Source organism: Rattus rattus, chromosome 10, assembly GCF_011064425.1.
Source record: "Rattus rattus isolate New Zealand chromosome 10, Rrattus_CSIRO_v1, whole genome shotgun sequence".
NCBI lineage: Eukaryota > Metazoa > Chordata > Mammalia > Rodentia > Muridae > Rattus > Rattus rattus.
The window spans coordinates 4,613,321-4,628,486 of NC_046163.1; the positions used below are offsets into that span (position 1 = coordinate 4,613,321).

Here is a 15,166-nt window from a genome sequence, read left to right on the forward strand (position 1 = left end):
GACTTACCCTTGCACATTCAGGCCTGTGTCAGCGACAGACAGCTTTTCTCAGTACTGGGCTAACCTTTGGCACAGGGCTTACCCAGGGATAGCGTAAGGCTCGGTGACTGGGCTCTAAAGTGGCCCCACTGGCTCTGAAGAAGTGCATAGGGCCAGCTGACAGCTGAGGAGGCTTTCTCCAACCTTTCTGGGTTTTCCTCTGGTCAGTGGTGTTTTTACTGTTCTGTTTCTTCTTTACTAAATTTCCAGGCTCTACCAGACTCTTGGAGTCCGAAAAGGATTTCAGAATGAACCCCCATGCCCTGACCCCATCGTGACCCCTTAGCAATCTTTGTCTCCTACTTAAAGAGAAATTGCATTTGAGCTCCTGAGAATTTTTTTTTTCTTGTCTCAAAGGGAGGGGAGCATGTGTGTTTCCTTGTCTCTTGGAGACTTAGGTCCCCTTGGGAAAGGCCGAGATTCTTCTATAAATAGCCCTGTCAGAGCAACCTATGTCAGCTGTTCAGTCTGTGCCTGGTAGGACACAACGACAGGAAAGTCTCCTCGCTGTTTGGTGCCATCTCCTGGGAGTTGTCCCTGACTAATCCTGAACCTCCCTCGGGCTTCTCTCCAGCCTTTTGGGTGGGAGTGGGAAGTATATATTTAAGTATGTATTTATACATAGGAGGTGCCCGGGGATAGCAAGAAGAAAAGGGGCCAGTTCTGGGCCACCTGCTCTTTCCTCTGCAGTGATGACAGCTCCCTGGGGCAGTGTATTACATTTGAATCAGAATGGGACCTTTTGAGTCACACGGGCCAGTTTCAGGACGCTGAAGTGGTACTCTCTGGATACCTTCCTCTTGACTGTGCAGCGTTTGTGGTTTCTGGGTCATATGTTGTTTCAAAATGAACTTCGGATGGTTTGAAGGAGAACCAGCCTGAGAGGTCAGGCAGTCTGTATGTTTGTGCAGTTACCCCCAGCTAATGCTGGAATGTCTGCATGGTCAACAGATCTAGGACCTCGGGACTCTGGGACCCCAGCAGGGCATCAAGAGGGTGTGTTCTGAGGAGACACAGAACCTCTTCTTGAACGACGCCAGAATGCCATACTTGGCAGATGGAGACAATAGGGTGAGAACAGCAGGAGGACTTGACTAGTGTGTATCCAGTGAGATGGGGCTTGAACTAACCATCTCGGACTGCTTTTCAAGCGCTCTTCCTGCCCCGGTGGGTGACCAGGGCAGACGCAGGTTTTGTCTTCCCTGGAAAGACCCAAATAGTCATGGGCTGGATGAGGCACTGTAAGTCCCTTGCCATCCCTCCAAGGCCCAGGGGACCTTGACTCTCTGTACTGTGGCAGAAGCTCACTGGAATCTATTAAATATTGTTTAAAACTTATTTTGTGTCTATCCTAAAATGGAAAGACTACTTGAAAAAAAAAAAACTCTCCTCCCGTTTCCCCCGCTGTGGATTAGAGAACAGAAGGCAGACTCTATTTATGAGAGCTAAATATCCTTGCTCCCCGGCATCCCCACCACCCAGCTTTCTTTGGATTGCCTTGAAGCCTTTGAATTCTTTGAATAAAACACCAGAAGGAAGAGGGCTGCAGGGTTCTACCCAACTCCTAATTCTGCCCCTCACTTCTTCCATTGCTCCTTACCACAGGGCCTGTGGTACTCAGGGAATGGCTGCCCTGAGACCAGTCAAGGAGAGATGCTCATTGTCCTGCCACCAGCAGCACACCCAAGCCTCAGTCACAGCATCTGCCCCTGACCACCTTGACATTTGAGAAAACACTGAAAATAAGCTAGCTACAAACTTGGAGCCATAAAAATCAGACAGGAATCCCAGCTGGACCATTCAGCGGCTTCCCCGTGCTATCCCAGAGGCTCACCCTGCTTCCCCGTGCTATCCCAGAGGCTCACCCTGCTTCCCCGTGCTATCCCAGAGGCTCACCCTGCTTCCCTGCTATCCCAGAGGCTCACCCTGCTTCCCTGCTATCCCAGAGGCTCACCCTGCTTCCCCGAGCTATCCCAGAGGCTCACCCTGCTTCCCCTGAGCTATCCCAGAGGCTCACCCCTGCTTCCCTGCATCCCAGAGGCTCACCCTGCTTCCCCTGCTATCCCAGAGGCTCACCCTGCTTCCCTGAGGCTATCCCAGAGGCTCACCCTGCTTCCCTGCTATCCCAGAGGCTCACCCTGCTTCCCTGCTATCCCAGAGGCTCACCCTGCTTCCCCGAGCTATCCCAGAGGCTCACCCTGCTTCCCTGCTATCCCAGAGGCTCACCCTGCTTCTCCGCTATCCCAGAGGCTCACCCTGCTTCCCCGCTATCCCAGAGGCTCACCCTGCTTCCCCGCTATCCCAGAGGCTCACCCTGCCTAGCACTAGCACAGACGATTCTTGGCACTGCTGTCTCGGAATGTGACCTCTGCTGCCTCCCTTCAGTTTGTTGGCTCCCGGATTGTGCCAGCTGTGCTTTTCCCTGAGAAGATGCCAGTCCTAAGAGAGCAAGAATTGTGCCCTTCGGGCCAAGGCAGCAGTGTGGACTCGGTTGCAGAGGTAGATGTAGACGGCCTGCTAGCTGACTTCAGTTGCCACAGCTTTTACCTTGTGCAGTCAGGACCAGTTACCTCTTGTGACAAACCACCCCTAGATTTTAGTCAGTGAGTATAAATAAGTTGATTTCCCTTTACAGAGAATTAAACTGGTCGCCGTCAGGGGGGGGTGAGGGACTCAGAATGACATGAGAGGTTCTTGTGAGCCAGGTCTGAAAGTGTTTTATTTTTCTAAAAAATAATTTTATACATGGATACTTACATATTTATATAATTTTCATCTTTTCTTGTCACCCCTCCAAGTCCTTTGTGATCCCCACTCATTCCTCCTCAAATTCATGACCTCCTTTGTTGTCATATATGCATATGTGTATGTATACATATGTATACATACACATATATATGTATACACACATACATATATACCTATATCCTTATACCAACAGCTAAGTATTGCACATGTGCGCACACACACACACACACACACACACGTATATCCTTATACCTACTACAGGTGAGTGTAACACACACACACACTCTCTCTCTCACACAGACTGCTTAGTCCATTAGTATTGGTCATATGTGTTTGTTTAGGACTGACCACGTGGGATTGGCTAGCCTATGGCGGCATGTACCTGGAGAAGACAGTTTTTCCTTCTCTCAGTAGTTAGCAATCACCTTCATGTAGGAACAGGGCCTTGTAAGATCTGCCCCCTCTCCATGCTGGCACATCAGTTGGTGTTATAATCACACTGGGCTTGTTCCATAAACAAACCCTGAGATTTCACGAGTGTAGCTTCCCTGTCACGTATACAAGACACAGTCTCAAGCCGCAGTCTAGGTCACCGGGTTCCTACAGTCTTTGCACCCGTTCTTCTATGGTGTCCAGAGCCTGAGGTGCAGGGGTTGTGTAGTGGATGTATCCCTTGTGCTTGGGTATCCCGTGGTCTGATGTTCTCTCATTTTGACTATTTGTGGATCTCTGTGATAGTCTCTGTCTGCTGAAAAGAGAAAAGAAGAGAGCTGTCTTTGATGAGAGGGGAAAGCCACCCTTGCCTGTGGTATAAGGACAAACATCTAGAATGCTCTCAGGAATGACGCTGGCTTAGGAAGGCGGCAGGGGTAGGTTCTGTCGGCTCGCCACCCAGGGGTCGTTGTTTAGATGTACAGAACCAGGCATGAGCTTCCTCGTATTGAGTTGGCCTCAAGTTTAATTGGACAGCTATTGGCTGCCCACAAGACGTACGAGCCCCACTACCGCCCCCGGGGGGCCTCTTGCTATCCCGGTCACTGTTATGGTCCGTGAGCTCTACAGCTGGGTAGGACTGGCAAGTGCTTTTCTCCTTTGGCAGCTTGCACAGAACCTTCCGATGCTCTGAGGAGGACTCTGCAGGGAGGAGGCGTCTCAGTGAGCTACAATCAGGTCTGCTAAATTCCTTCCAAAGTGCTTGGCAGCGTGGTCAGACCTTCAAGGTCTGGGGACAACCGAGGCTACAGCAGTACCCTATATAACGTAGGAGTCTCTTCAACTCCCTTGATCAACAACTCAAAAGGGAAGTGGCTGGCGGCGGGGGCTTGTTAGATAGCCTAGCTCTTGCAGGGAGTATGATCATCCCAAGTAACAGAACTTCACCGCATGTGTAGGCGTGTGCGCATATACTTACATACATGTCGTGTGTGTATAAATATAAAAGAGTCGTCGCCTACCCATTTGACATTGGAGCTGTCACAGGCCACACCTAACCACAAGAACTGGGACACAGGGTGTGTGGAAAGCCTTAAGCCGTCTCTGCGTGTTTCTCCTGCCTCCCTCTCTGAACCTTGGGGACTCTGTTCACACTTGCTCAGGTCAGTGTGACCTCTGACCCCTCTCTGGCTGGGAGCCTGACAGATCATTTTAACCAAGGGCCCCCTGCCACCGGCATGGGGATTACTCTCTGAGTCACTCTTTGGAACTGGAGACTAAGAGGCCTCCTGGCTTCTGAATCTTCGCACACAGGACCCCGGAGCCGTGGTAATATTCTCCTCAGATGTCCAGACTCTCCCAAGTCCTGTTCAGTCCTGTGTAGTGTGGGCATGCCGCGTTGGAACTGGCCGTCCACTGAAGTCCCTCCGGCCCTCCCCTCCTGTGCTGCTTAACCACCTTGGGACTCTGCTCTGTGTCCCGCCAGGAGCCACAGCAGAGCTGAGGCCTGGTCACAGGAAAGGAAACTAAGCCTGGAGGTCTGAGGATGGGGCCCAACTCGCCTAGGAGCTAGATCCACCCTGAAGCTGTTTGCCGTATAGAATGGGAGAGCAACTCACAGCTTTATGCAAGCCACACAGACGCAGGCAGTTAATGGCTTCCAGGTTTCTGGGGTCCTGGAACTGTCTTTTACCTTCATTATTTATTATACAGTACTGGGGAGCACACCTAGGGCCTGTGCACACAGACAGGCCCTCTAGCGGGAGCTTACAACTGTGGTTCAACAGTGAAGTACACATACAGTCTCCCATTTCAACTCTTATTAAGTGCACTCCAGTCTCTGGAGCATGGCATTGTTGTTCAACTATCGCCACCTCCATTTCTAGAACTCTGGGGGCACTGGGGTTTGAACCTGAGGCCTTGTGCGTGATAAGCAAGTACTTCGCTGCTGGGTCTGCAGACCCAATCTCCAGAACCTTTCATTTTCCCAAACTGAAATTCTTTACCTGTCTAATTACTCCAGGGACGGAGGACGAGGGGACTCTACAGGGTGTGTGTTCTGGGGTCCATTTTATTCCACTTAGCATAGTATTTCCCAGGTTTATTCACGGAACAGCATTGCCAGGGTTTTCGTCCTTTTTAAGGCTAAACCGTATTGCACTGCGAGCATGAGCCACATCTTACAAGTCCGTTCTATCAGCGGACACTCAGGTTACTTCTTCCTATGTTGTCTGTAAGCTTTCATTTTTGAATGTGTGTCCAGAATTAGAATTGCTAAACCCTGGGTAATTCTAGGTTAACCCTTTGAGGACTCAGCTTACTGTCTCCACAGTACTTCCACCAGTTTACGCTGACCACTGGGATTGCTGGCCTTGTTTGTCAGCCTGGCACACCTGGGAAGGGAGATCCACAGTTGAGGAATTGCCTCTATCAGACTGTCCTGTAGACATGGCTATGGGGCATTTTCTTGCTAATAGATGTCCACTGTGGGCAGTGCCATCCCTAGGCAGGTGGGTCCGGGCTGTAGGAAAAGGGCAGTGGAACACAAGCAAGGGCGAGCAGTGTCCCTCTGTGGTTTCTGCTTCAGCTCCTGCCCTGGGCACCTGCTTCAGTCCCGTGATTGACGGACTCTAAGCCAAAATCAAGCCTCTCCTCCCAAGTTGTTTTGGCTAGTGGTTTATCACAGTAACAGAAAGCAAAGGAAGACAGCCACTTAAGACGGGGTGCACTCCACATCTGACAACGTACATCTCATTACCAGTCAGATGGGAATCGAGTGGGGCTTTGCTGTGATTTCCCTAACTAAACGGTGCTTATTGAACTTTTTGTTTTTCTTGAGGAAACGCCTAGCCAATCCTTTTCCATTTCTGCCCAGGTTGTTCATGCTCCTGTTGAATTGCCAGAGTTCTTTTTTTTTTTTTTAAATTGGATATTTTTTTACTTACATTTCAAATGTTATTCCCTTTCCCGGTTTCCTGTCCATAAGCCTCCTATCCCCTCTCCTCCCCTTCTTCTATACAGGTGTTCCCCTCCCCATACACTTCCCCTTCCCGCCCCCCAACAATCCCTTACACTGGGGGTCCAACCTTGGCAGGACCAAGGGCTTCCCCTTCCACTGGTGCCCCAACAAGGCCATTCTCTGCTACCTATGCAGTTGGAGCCCTGGGTCAGTCCATGTGCAGTCTTTAGGCAGTGGTTTAGTCCCTGGGATCTCTGGTTGGTTGGCATTGTTGTTCTTATGGGGTTGCAAGCTCCTTCAGCTCTTTCAATCCTTCCTCTAACTCCTCCGACGGGGGGTCCCTAAGTTGCCAGAGTTCTTTATGATGTCTGTATATCTCCCCTCATCAGTCACCTGCAGTGAATTATTATTATTTATTTATTTTGCGGTGGGATCTTATGCTGCCTAGGCTGTGGTTGTGTGTACATGTATGTATGAGTACACATGCTCGCATGTGCGTGTGGAAGTCAGGTCGATGGCGGATGTCCTTCTTAGTTTCTGGCTGGCCACTGAGAGCCCCAGGGATCTCCTTTCTCTGCAGGTGCTGCAGTCACACATGTGCCACTGAGCCTGGCCTTTACGTGGGTGCTGGGGACCCAAACTCAGGTCCTCATGTCTGTACAGCAGGTGCTTTGCTGATCAAGCCGTCTCCCCAGCCCAGGCTGCTTTAACACAGGATATTAACATAGCTGTCATGCTGATAAGATCATAAATTATAGCTTTCAACAGGTTTTTATGGAGGAGAGGACCTGGGACAAAAGTGCTTAGGACTTTTTGAAAATCATAATGTAGCCTGTCAGGGGTCCGGGTTAAAGGAAAGGGAACTCTCATACTGGGACAGTCCCCCTGACCCGGCTTTCTTTTGTCTTGCGATTATTTTTGTAACTATTTTGTCAGTGACTACTGCTGCCGCTGGTCCCATGGCCACGGACTAGCTTAGGGCTGTCAGATTGTACAGACAGCAAGCAAGGCACTTAGGGTGTGCCGTCTCCGTTACCCTACACATCAAATGTACAAACTGCACGTCACAGCCTCCAGGAGACTGGCTTTCTGGTATCCGCAGAACTGAAAGCATGACTTGGCATAACCGTGGCCTAACATAGTGTGACCCAGTAAGCTCAGGTGCTCTGAGTATCACACTGTGTCCCAAGTCAAGTTTCAAGGGGGTCAATGATACCATGAAGCCGTCAGAGCAGTGTCTGGGGCAGGAGCTAGGGCTCCCTGGGTCTCCTGCATAGAGAGCTACTGTCCTCTGGTCCTGGACAAGCAGATGAATGCTCCTGCAGACACATAAGGGCGAAGGGGACACTGGACTCTGGGGTCTCCACCAAGATAGCTTTCGTCACATGATGCTAATTAGGGCTGCCTGAAAGCCAGTCACTAATGAGCAATGTTTCTGAGCCTATTTGTGTCACAGTGCATGTCTTTCTGCCTGCCCACCTCTGGTGACCTGTGGGCTTCTAGGGATAGGGGCTACACTGCTGTGTTTTGTTTCCCGCAGTACCTAGAGCCATCTCAGTTCTCATTGCTTGACTGTTTCCATTAACCATCTGCACTGCGTTTTTGTCTCTGAGGACTTCAGTCTCTTTCCAGTTTCTCAGCCTGCTTTATGCTGTGTCCCCTCCACTAACCATTCCACCTGGATCCCACGTGGCTCTGTGATAGAGTCCCTTCCCACTCTGCTGTAGGTGACTCCAGGAGAACACAGCCTAGGAAGTTCTAGTCTGTTTATTCTGGGAACCATGGGCAGGCCACAGATAAACGAGATGAACCCTCTTACTGCCATGGGTAGGACAGAGGAACCATCCCAGAACATGCCACCCTGGCACTAGGAGGTGACCCTACAGTGCCCCTTACTGGAGATTCCTCTCTTGTATCTGATTGAGGCTGTCGCAAAGGGACCTGTGATCTTTTCTGTGCTTGGACATCGAGGTGTGCATTTTAAACCCAGCCCAGACAGATGGGTGTGTTCCCTCTTGCAACCTTAGGTTCCCATTTAGGGCAAGCCCAACAGAGTCCCTGAGAGTTGGGGGGTTGGGGGTTCTGCATGGTCCTCTGTTCAGTACATGCCTTGAGCTCTCTCCCTGGCTTGGGCTTAGGGAAGGTTTCCACTCAGGGGCATGAAAGTTGCTGCTGACAGCTGTGCTAGGAGCGAGAAAGGAAACCAAGACCTACTTGAGCTTGGCTGAGGCAAGGTCTTGCTGACACAAAGAGAGAGCAGGTTGGCAAGCACCGAGAAGAGCAGAGCAGTAGAGCAGAGGGGAGGCTCTTCTCCTCTGGACCACAGTTGCTGACACAATTCTGATGGCCCCAGCTGTCCTCCGGGTCCTCAGCCCCACACCCAGTTCTCTGAAAGACAGGAGGAAGTAGTGATGCAAGCCCTATCTTCTGGGCCCAATCTTAGCCCTGCATTGGCCTTAGAGTTTCTTCGGTATCACTTCATGGTTTGGCAGATGAGGAAACTAAGGCTTTGAGAGGGGAAGTGACTTGCTGTAGGTCACAGGTCACTAGATGGTATTGTATTCATCCTGAGCAGCAAGCAACAAGAAGCAGGCCAAGCCAAGTCTAAGCCCCATGCAGCCCATGTGGCCCATTTGGCCCATGCAGCCCATGAGGCCCATGCGTTGTTCTTGGCAGGGAACCCCCTCAGGATGCAGAGCAGAGAGGTGCTCTTCGACCTGACTATGTGGGATCCAGGGATAGCGGGCTGTGTGCCGGGAGTCTATTCCAGCTGCTTGACCCTCCCTGACACCCAGCCCACAGGTACTTCTCTGATAGCTCCTTGGAGGTCAACCATATGTTAGCTGAGCGCAGCAGTGGGTACCAAGAAGCTCAGGTATCCAACACAAGTCCAATCCATCCAGGGAATAGCTACTGAAGATACTGGGTTAATTAATGGATGTGAGCTAATCTTTAAACAACACAAGGCAGCGTGTGATTAATGAACGGCTGGCCGAAGCCTCACAGGCTTGGAATATTCCTTCGTGGGTTTAGCATCCACACGCGGCTGCAGAGATCTGCGATGCATGGTAACTGCGGCTTTGCTGCAGCAGGACTCTGAGGCCCGGAGACAGTGTGCCCAGCTTTCCATCCCTGTCAGGGAAGGAGGAGAACACCTCCAGGGAATGACCAAGCCTCTGCCTATAGTATTCTCACTGAGAGGGTAGTCACTGCAGCCCGTTAGCTGGTGCTGTGAGGAAATACGCAGGAAACTGTGGGGCGGTGTTAACTTGTCAGAGTCAGAATCACCTGGGAGATGACTCAGGCGCACCTCGGGGGTCGTCGATATCTTGATTACCTTAACTAGGACAGGAAGACCCATTACTGAGTGGTATCATTATCAAAGGACTCTGGAGTTTCTGGAGGTGTACACCCTGAATCCTACACCCAGGAGGCAGAAGCAGGTGGATTTCTGTGAGTTCGAGGTCAGCCTAGCCTACGTAGTGAGTTCCAGGCCAGCCAGGGCTACCCTGTCTCAATAAACAATGATGATGGTGGTGGTAATGGCAATGATGATGGTGGTGGTGGTGATGATGGTGATGGTGATGATGATGGCGATGAAGGTGATGGTGATGGTGGTGATGACGAGGACGACGACGATGATAATGATGATAGTGAGCGTGCATTCATCGCTCTGATCCTGATTATGGATGCAATACGCTCACTGTCCCTCGGGCTCCCACACAGTGGCTTCTCCTCCATGGTAGACTGTAGCCTGGAACTTCACTTCTGTCGCGCTGTCTTACCACAGGACAGGGAAAACGCTACAATGCACAGGAGGTGTGACTTGGGAGAAGAGACCGGATAGACGTGTCTGTGAGAATTACAGTGTCACACAACTGACACACTAAAGGTCCAGAGGGTGGGAGGGCTGCTGTGGGCTAAACTCTCCCTAGGCGCCACCTAGAAGAGGAGCCGAGGGAGGAGAGGAGTGTGTGTTCTAAGGAGGGAAACTGCGCAAACCCCTCTGTGGAGCAAACTACCCATGGGGCACGCTGCACAAAGCAAGTCTCACTGCCCGTGAGTGCGTTGTGCAAACAAGTTTTATTAGGCCGTGGCTACCCCCCCTTCTGTGGCTGCCTCTGTTACAAAGGTAGAGGTGAGGAGATGCAACAGATTGTGGCCTCCGAAGCCTAACGTTTATCACCCGAACCTTCACAGAAGAAGTCTGCCCGCCACTGCCTGTGTTGAGAAAGAAATGAACCCCGAGGCCTTTTGGCCAACCTGGAATAGGTGAACAAGGACAAAGAGAAATGAACTTGGTTCAGAAGGATAGGGCTTGGTTTCCCTGGGAAACCTCTGGTTAGGTTTGATTGATCTCTAACACCTTTGAACCCACTGTCTTGCTTTTATATCAACCCCGAGTGATAAAAGATTTTGATTCCAAACTTATAGAAGGAACCAAGATTTGGAGGGTCTCTTGATTCTCCTAAGATCACAAAATTAAGTGGGGGTCTAAAGCAAATACATACCGTCCATCCCCCCTAATACATACCGTCCATCCCCCAGGTATTTGAGCAGGAACGAGGCTCTGGGATACTGTGATGGACAAGAAGGCATGGTTACTTCACTCAGCACAGACTGCATTTAAATCCAAGGCCAGCCACAGTCCCTTAGAGAAGCTGAGACCCCATCCCCGGCAGTCGGTGAGGGATCCATGAAGGTTCCTGAGAAGTGTCCATTGTCTTCCTCATGCCCAGTGCTGATGGGCGGGCACAAAAGAAACAGAAGTCATTCTGGCCTGGTCATGAAGGAGCTTCCATCCAGGAGAGACATGGCTTCCTGGGAAGTGGATGGAAGTGGGATTGTAGATAGACCCCAGATGGTGAGGGTTGACTTTCAATCAGCTCAGCTTCAGTCTGGCTGTGACTCATTTTCTCCAGCTGTAGATGGGGGCGACGGTGGTAACTTTCTTCAGGTGTCTGCTGTGGAGGTGTGTGAGTGGAAACAAGCTGACAACAGTGCACGGCGCTCGGGAAAGCGCGGTGCTGAAGGTTCACTGTCGTCACCAACACCAGGCAGGGCTGCGGTGGTTAGGGAAGCCCTGTCAGGAAAAGCAGCTCAGGTGGGGAGACAGGAGGGAGACCATCAAAGGCCAGGCGAGGAGAGCACTTGGTCACATTTAGAAGTGGGAGAGTGACATTGTTTTTTTAGCAGAAGAGAGATCTGTGTGATGTAGACCAAGGTAAAGCAAGCAGGGAGGGCGAACACACTCTCTCTGCCTCCGCCTACTTGCCGCTCTGCGAATTTTGCTGGACGTTTCTTGGTCTGCCCAGGACCCATTTGGGGATTAGAAGCTACAGGCCTCACTCCTTCGAGTAGAATAACCAAAATGAAGACTTCTGTTTGTCACTGACTGAAATGCAGAACTAGCCAGTGTAGCCTTGAAGAAAAAATACAGCAAAATCTGGCATAGCATAAATCTGTTCTGTGCAGGGGCTCTTAAAGGTATTTTTACTTAAATTGGTTTTTTGAGATGAAGAGTCTTGATAGCTCATTATGTAGACCAGGCTGGCCTTGAGTTTGCAGTGACTCTCCTGCCTCTGCCTCCTAAGTGCTGGGGTCATAGGTGCTTTCCACCACTCCCAGCCCATTAGGGGAATTTTAATAGATATTAGGGAATTGTTCTGGGGAGAGCATCTGTGCTCCTAGGACTAGCACACAACCTGTCACGGGTTATCATGCCTCCACGTTATAACTTCCTTACTGCCATAACTTCAAGAGCCTTCAGTGGTCACTGCCTTTGTGGCTCAGGACATGAGACCAAGGAGCTTTTCAGCTCCTGAGCCAAGGATGGACCAGACATGAAAAGAGCCCCTGCCAGGGATTTAGTCAGAGAGAATCACTTCCATGCTGCATGTCCTGAGATGTTTAAACTCTTGGGCAGACACCTGGCAAGTTTACTAAATCATAAGAGTTCCCCATTCTGTCTGGACACTGGGGCTCCCCAAGACACAAGTGCTCTCTTCCTCGATTCCGACTTTGTGCTCATCACCGGAAAGACAGATCCTTCACCGTGAGGGCCTGAGACTGTGTCGGATGAACAGAAACCAGAGTCTGCCTTGTCCTTGGAAAGATTACTGAGTCATTGACTTGTCCACACAGTAAAATATGGGGACAGCTTTTATCTGTTAGCTCCAAAATAGTAGCCCTGTAGCCGGATGGAATTGTTGGGTTTCCTCACAGTTTCTAAACTCTGAAGCATGTTGAAATCATCTGATAGATTTCAAAAACTCTTGTTCCCAAGCTGCACCCAGATCAATGAAGTTGGCACTCTCTAAGGAGAAAGTTCAGGAAACCACATTTCTAGAAAATCCCCAGATGACGCCAATGCGCTTGGAAGTTTAAGAGTCCTTAATCTAGGTTCTACGGTGTTTCCCTGCCGGTGGATTTTTGAGCTCATGGACGGGGATCACTGGTTGGCCCTACTTTGGAAAGTGATTCATTCCATCTGTAGGGTAGACCTTGCCTGGCAGGTTCTGTGTGGGCAGCTGCCAGACTGAACTGGGTGCCGACATGGCGCTGACATTCTATGGGAGCCAGGCTCTCAGTGCTGGCCACACACAGGCTGCTGACACTCCTAGGAAGGTGGTGCTCACCCACCCTCCTGGAAGACCAGACCTTCCGATGCTCGGGCCAGGGATGCCATCCTCTGCCTGTCTGGAGTGCCCGTGGCTGCCTGCGTCATTTCCAGGCTTGTGGGAAGGGCACAGAATAGGTTGGTTGATGTAATGAGTAAAAAGTGGAACAGGAAGAAGAAGAAACCTAAAGCCAAGGCAGCTGTGACTCACTGTGGTCCAGAGTAGGCGTGGAAACGGGCCTCCGGCAGCCACAGCATAGCTGCTTTTTCAACAAGGAAATAGCTGGAGGTTGACTGAAAACAGCGATCTTCCAGGGACTTCTAGAGTTTTCCATCACTTCATATGAGAATGTCCCAGGAATGAGAGTCAGTCTGCCTTAGAGATGGGCAGAACGGCGGATAAAACAGCAGCCACCCTGCTACCCATTTTGACTTGAAATGGCCAGAGAGCAAGGCAGGGCCACAGCCAGGCACATCTGGTCCACAGAGATGTACCCAGCTTGTGGAGACTGGAAATGGAGTCCCAGAAGTGAAAACGGATGAGAGGGACCCATCTGAAAATCCCCAGATTGATGGGTCAACCGTAAACGAAGACAGCCTGTGACGCTCACGTGGCTTACACACCTCAAGCAACCAAGGAAGAGGGCATCCTGGTAGGCCCCTACAGCCTGCCAGCTGCCCTCGCTCCGGATGTTAGGAGTTCTCCTTGCCAGCTTCATAGATAACGCAAGGCCCACCGGGATGCCGAGAGCTGCACACACTGACCAGGCTTCGTAGACGAATGCCCCACAGGCTGGGTCTTGTCTTACCAGCGGTTCATCCCACGCCTGCAGTGTGAAAATTCAGTGACCACTGCTGGTGTGGTAGGGCGCTGATCCCTACAGCAGAAGGGGCTGCCCTAGGGTGACCATATGGTCCACTGAGAACTGGGCTCCGTGCTTAGATGGACTTCATTCTTACTCCGACTTGGCTACTCACTGGCAGTGGGATACTGGCATTTATCTGTTGTGTTCATGACAGGTAGTATGTCAGAGAAGGCATCTGAAGCACCAACATGGTTACCATCATGAGCTGTGGGTGAAGAGAGCACAGGAGCAGACCATGGCCAGAGCCTCTACTGAAAGAGGATGCTAGCTCGTCTCTGTGGAGGGCTGGGAAGGGGAACCATGCAGACCCAGCAATGCCCACTGCTCTTGGCAATCACGTGGTCTACAGTTTCTGTGACCTGTAGGATTGGAGAGTGTTGGGGAGGAAATGCTGGCCTGCTGTGCGTGTGCTGAAGTCCTGCAAATGGGCAGGCTGGAGGGAAGGAAAGGTCGGGGCGAGTTCTGTTGGTGAGCGCCCCACTGTGCTTCAGTCGGTGGTGGTGCCAGTGTGATGTGGGGAACTGTTGTAAAATTCCCCCAACCAAACCCACAAGCAGGTGTCAGATGACGTCAGGTCATCCCTCTCTGGGTACCTGCTGCCTTATGTACCAGAGAGGATCCCTGACTGCCCGAGTCTGCTGGATTTCTAAGATTGGGGTAATTCTGGGAGAATTTTCACCGACCAGCTCCTGGTACGCCACGCCACTCAGGGGAGCATGAAAAACAAACTGGGAAGTGGCCCTGAACATGAGAGAACTCCAGAAAACTGACTGTGAAAAAGACTTGTGTGGATCTCAGAATCCATACTGCAAGGAATACTGACATCCACATTAAGTTCATCCTTCCATTTTCCTGGGGGGTCACAGAGTAAAGCAGGGAACTCTGTAAGAACGAATCTCGGTGATGCAGAGAGAATGCAGCAGGACAGATGTGGGATTTCTGGTTTGCTCTGCACATGCGGATGAGGGTCCTGGGCAAGTTGGTAAATGCCTCCAAGTCCCAGTGTTCTCACCTGGAAAATGGGGGGGAACGCTTCGTTGGGAATCAGGAAGTTGAGGTCTGTGAGATGTAGAGAGACAGCTGAGTCCTTCACGTATAGACGAGGTGCCCAGCAACTGCTGACCTCCCAAGAATAGGGGATACGAGCTCCCTGTCCCTAACAGTTCCTTCATGGCCAGTGACATGAGCTGACTGGCAGGCAGATGCCCTTGTCCGCTGCTATCAGCTTTCAGCACGTGCTCACACCTTTGCAGTGTTATCAGCACTTCTTGGAGATGGGCAAACCATGGCTTCGTAGCTATCTGTAAGCACCTTTTCCATTCCAAACCATGATCACGAGTTCTACCCACTCACCAAGTTCATGGCCAGTGCCCAGGTGTGGCACTGGTCTCTCAGCCAGTCTGGGATAGGTATTATTCCCATGTCATAGGTGAGGAAGCTGAGACTGAGAGAGATTTAAGTGGCTGATCTCTTACTGCTCACGCTGGTACTTATTTCTCAGCC

The 15,166-nt window shown here is 51.0% G+C and overlaps 1 protein-coding gene across 2 annotated transcripts in view; it reads left to right on the forward strand.

The window, feature by feature from the left end:
- The window catches only part of Rassf5 (Ras association domain family member 5), a 64,302-nt gene that overhangs the window by 45,769 nt on the left and 3,367 nt on the right, over nucleotides 1-15,166 (forward strand). The gene's annotated exons all lie outside the window — the stretch shown is intronic.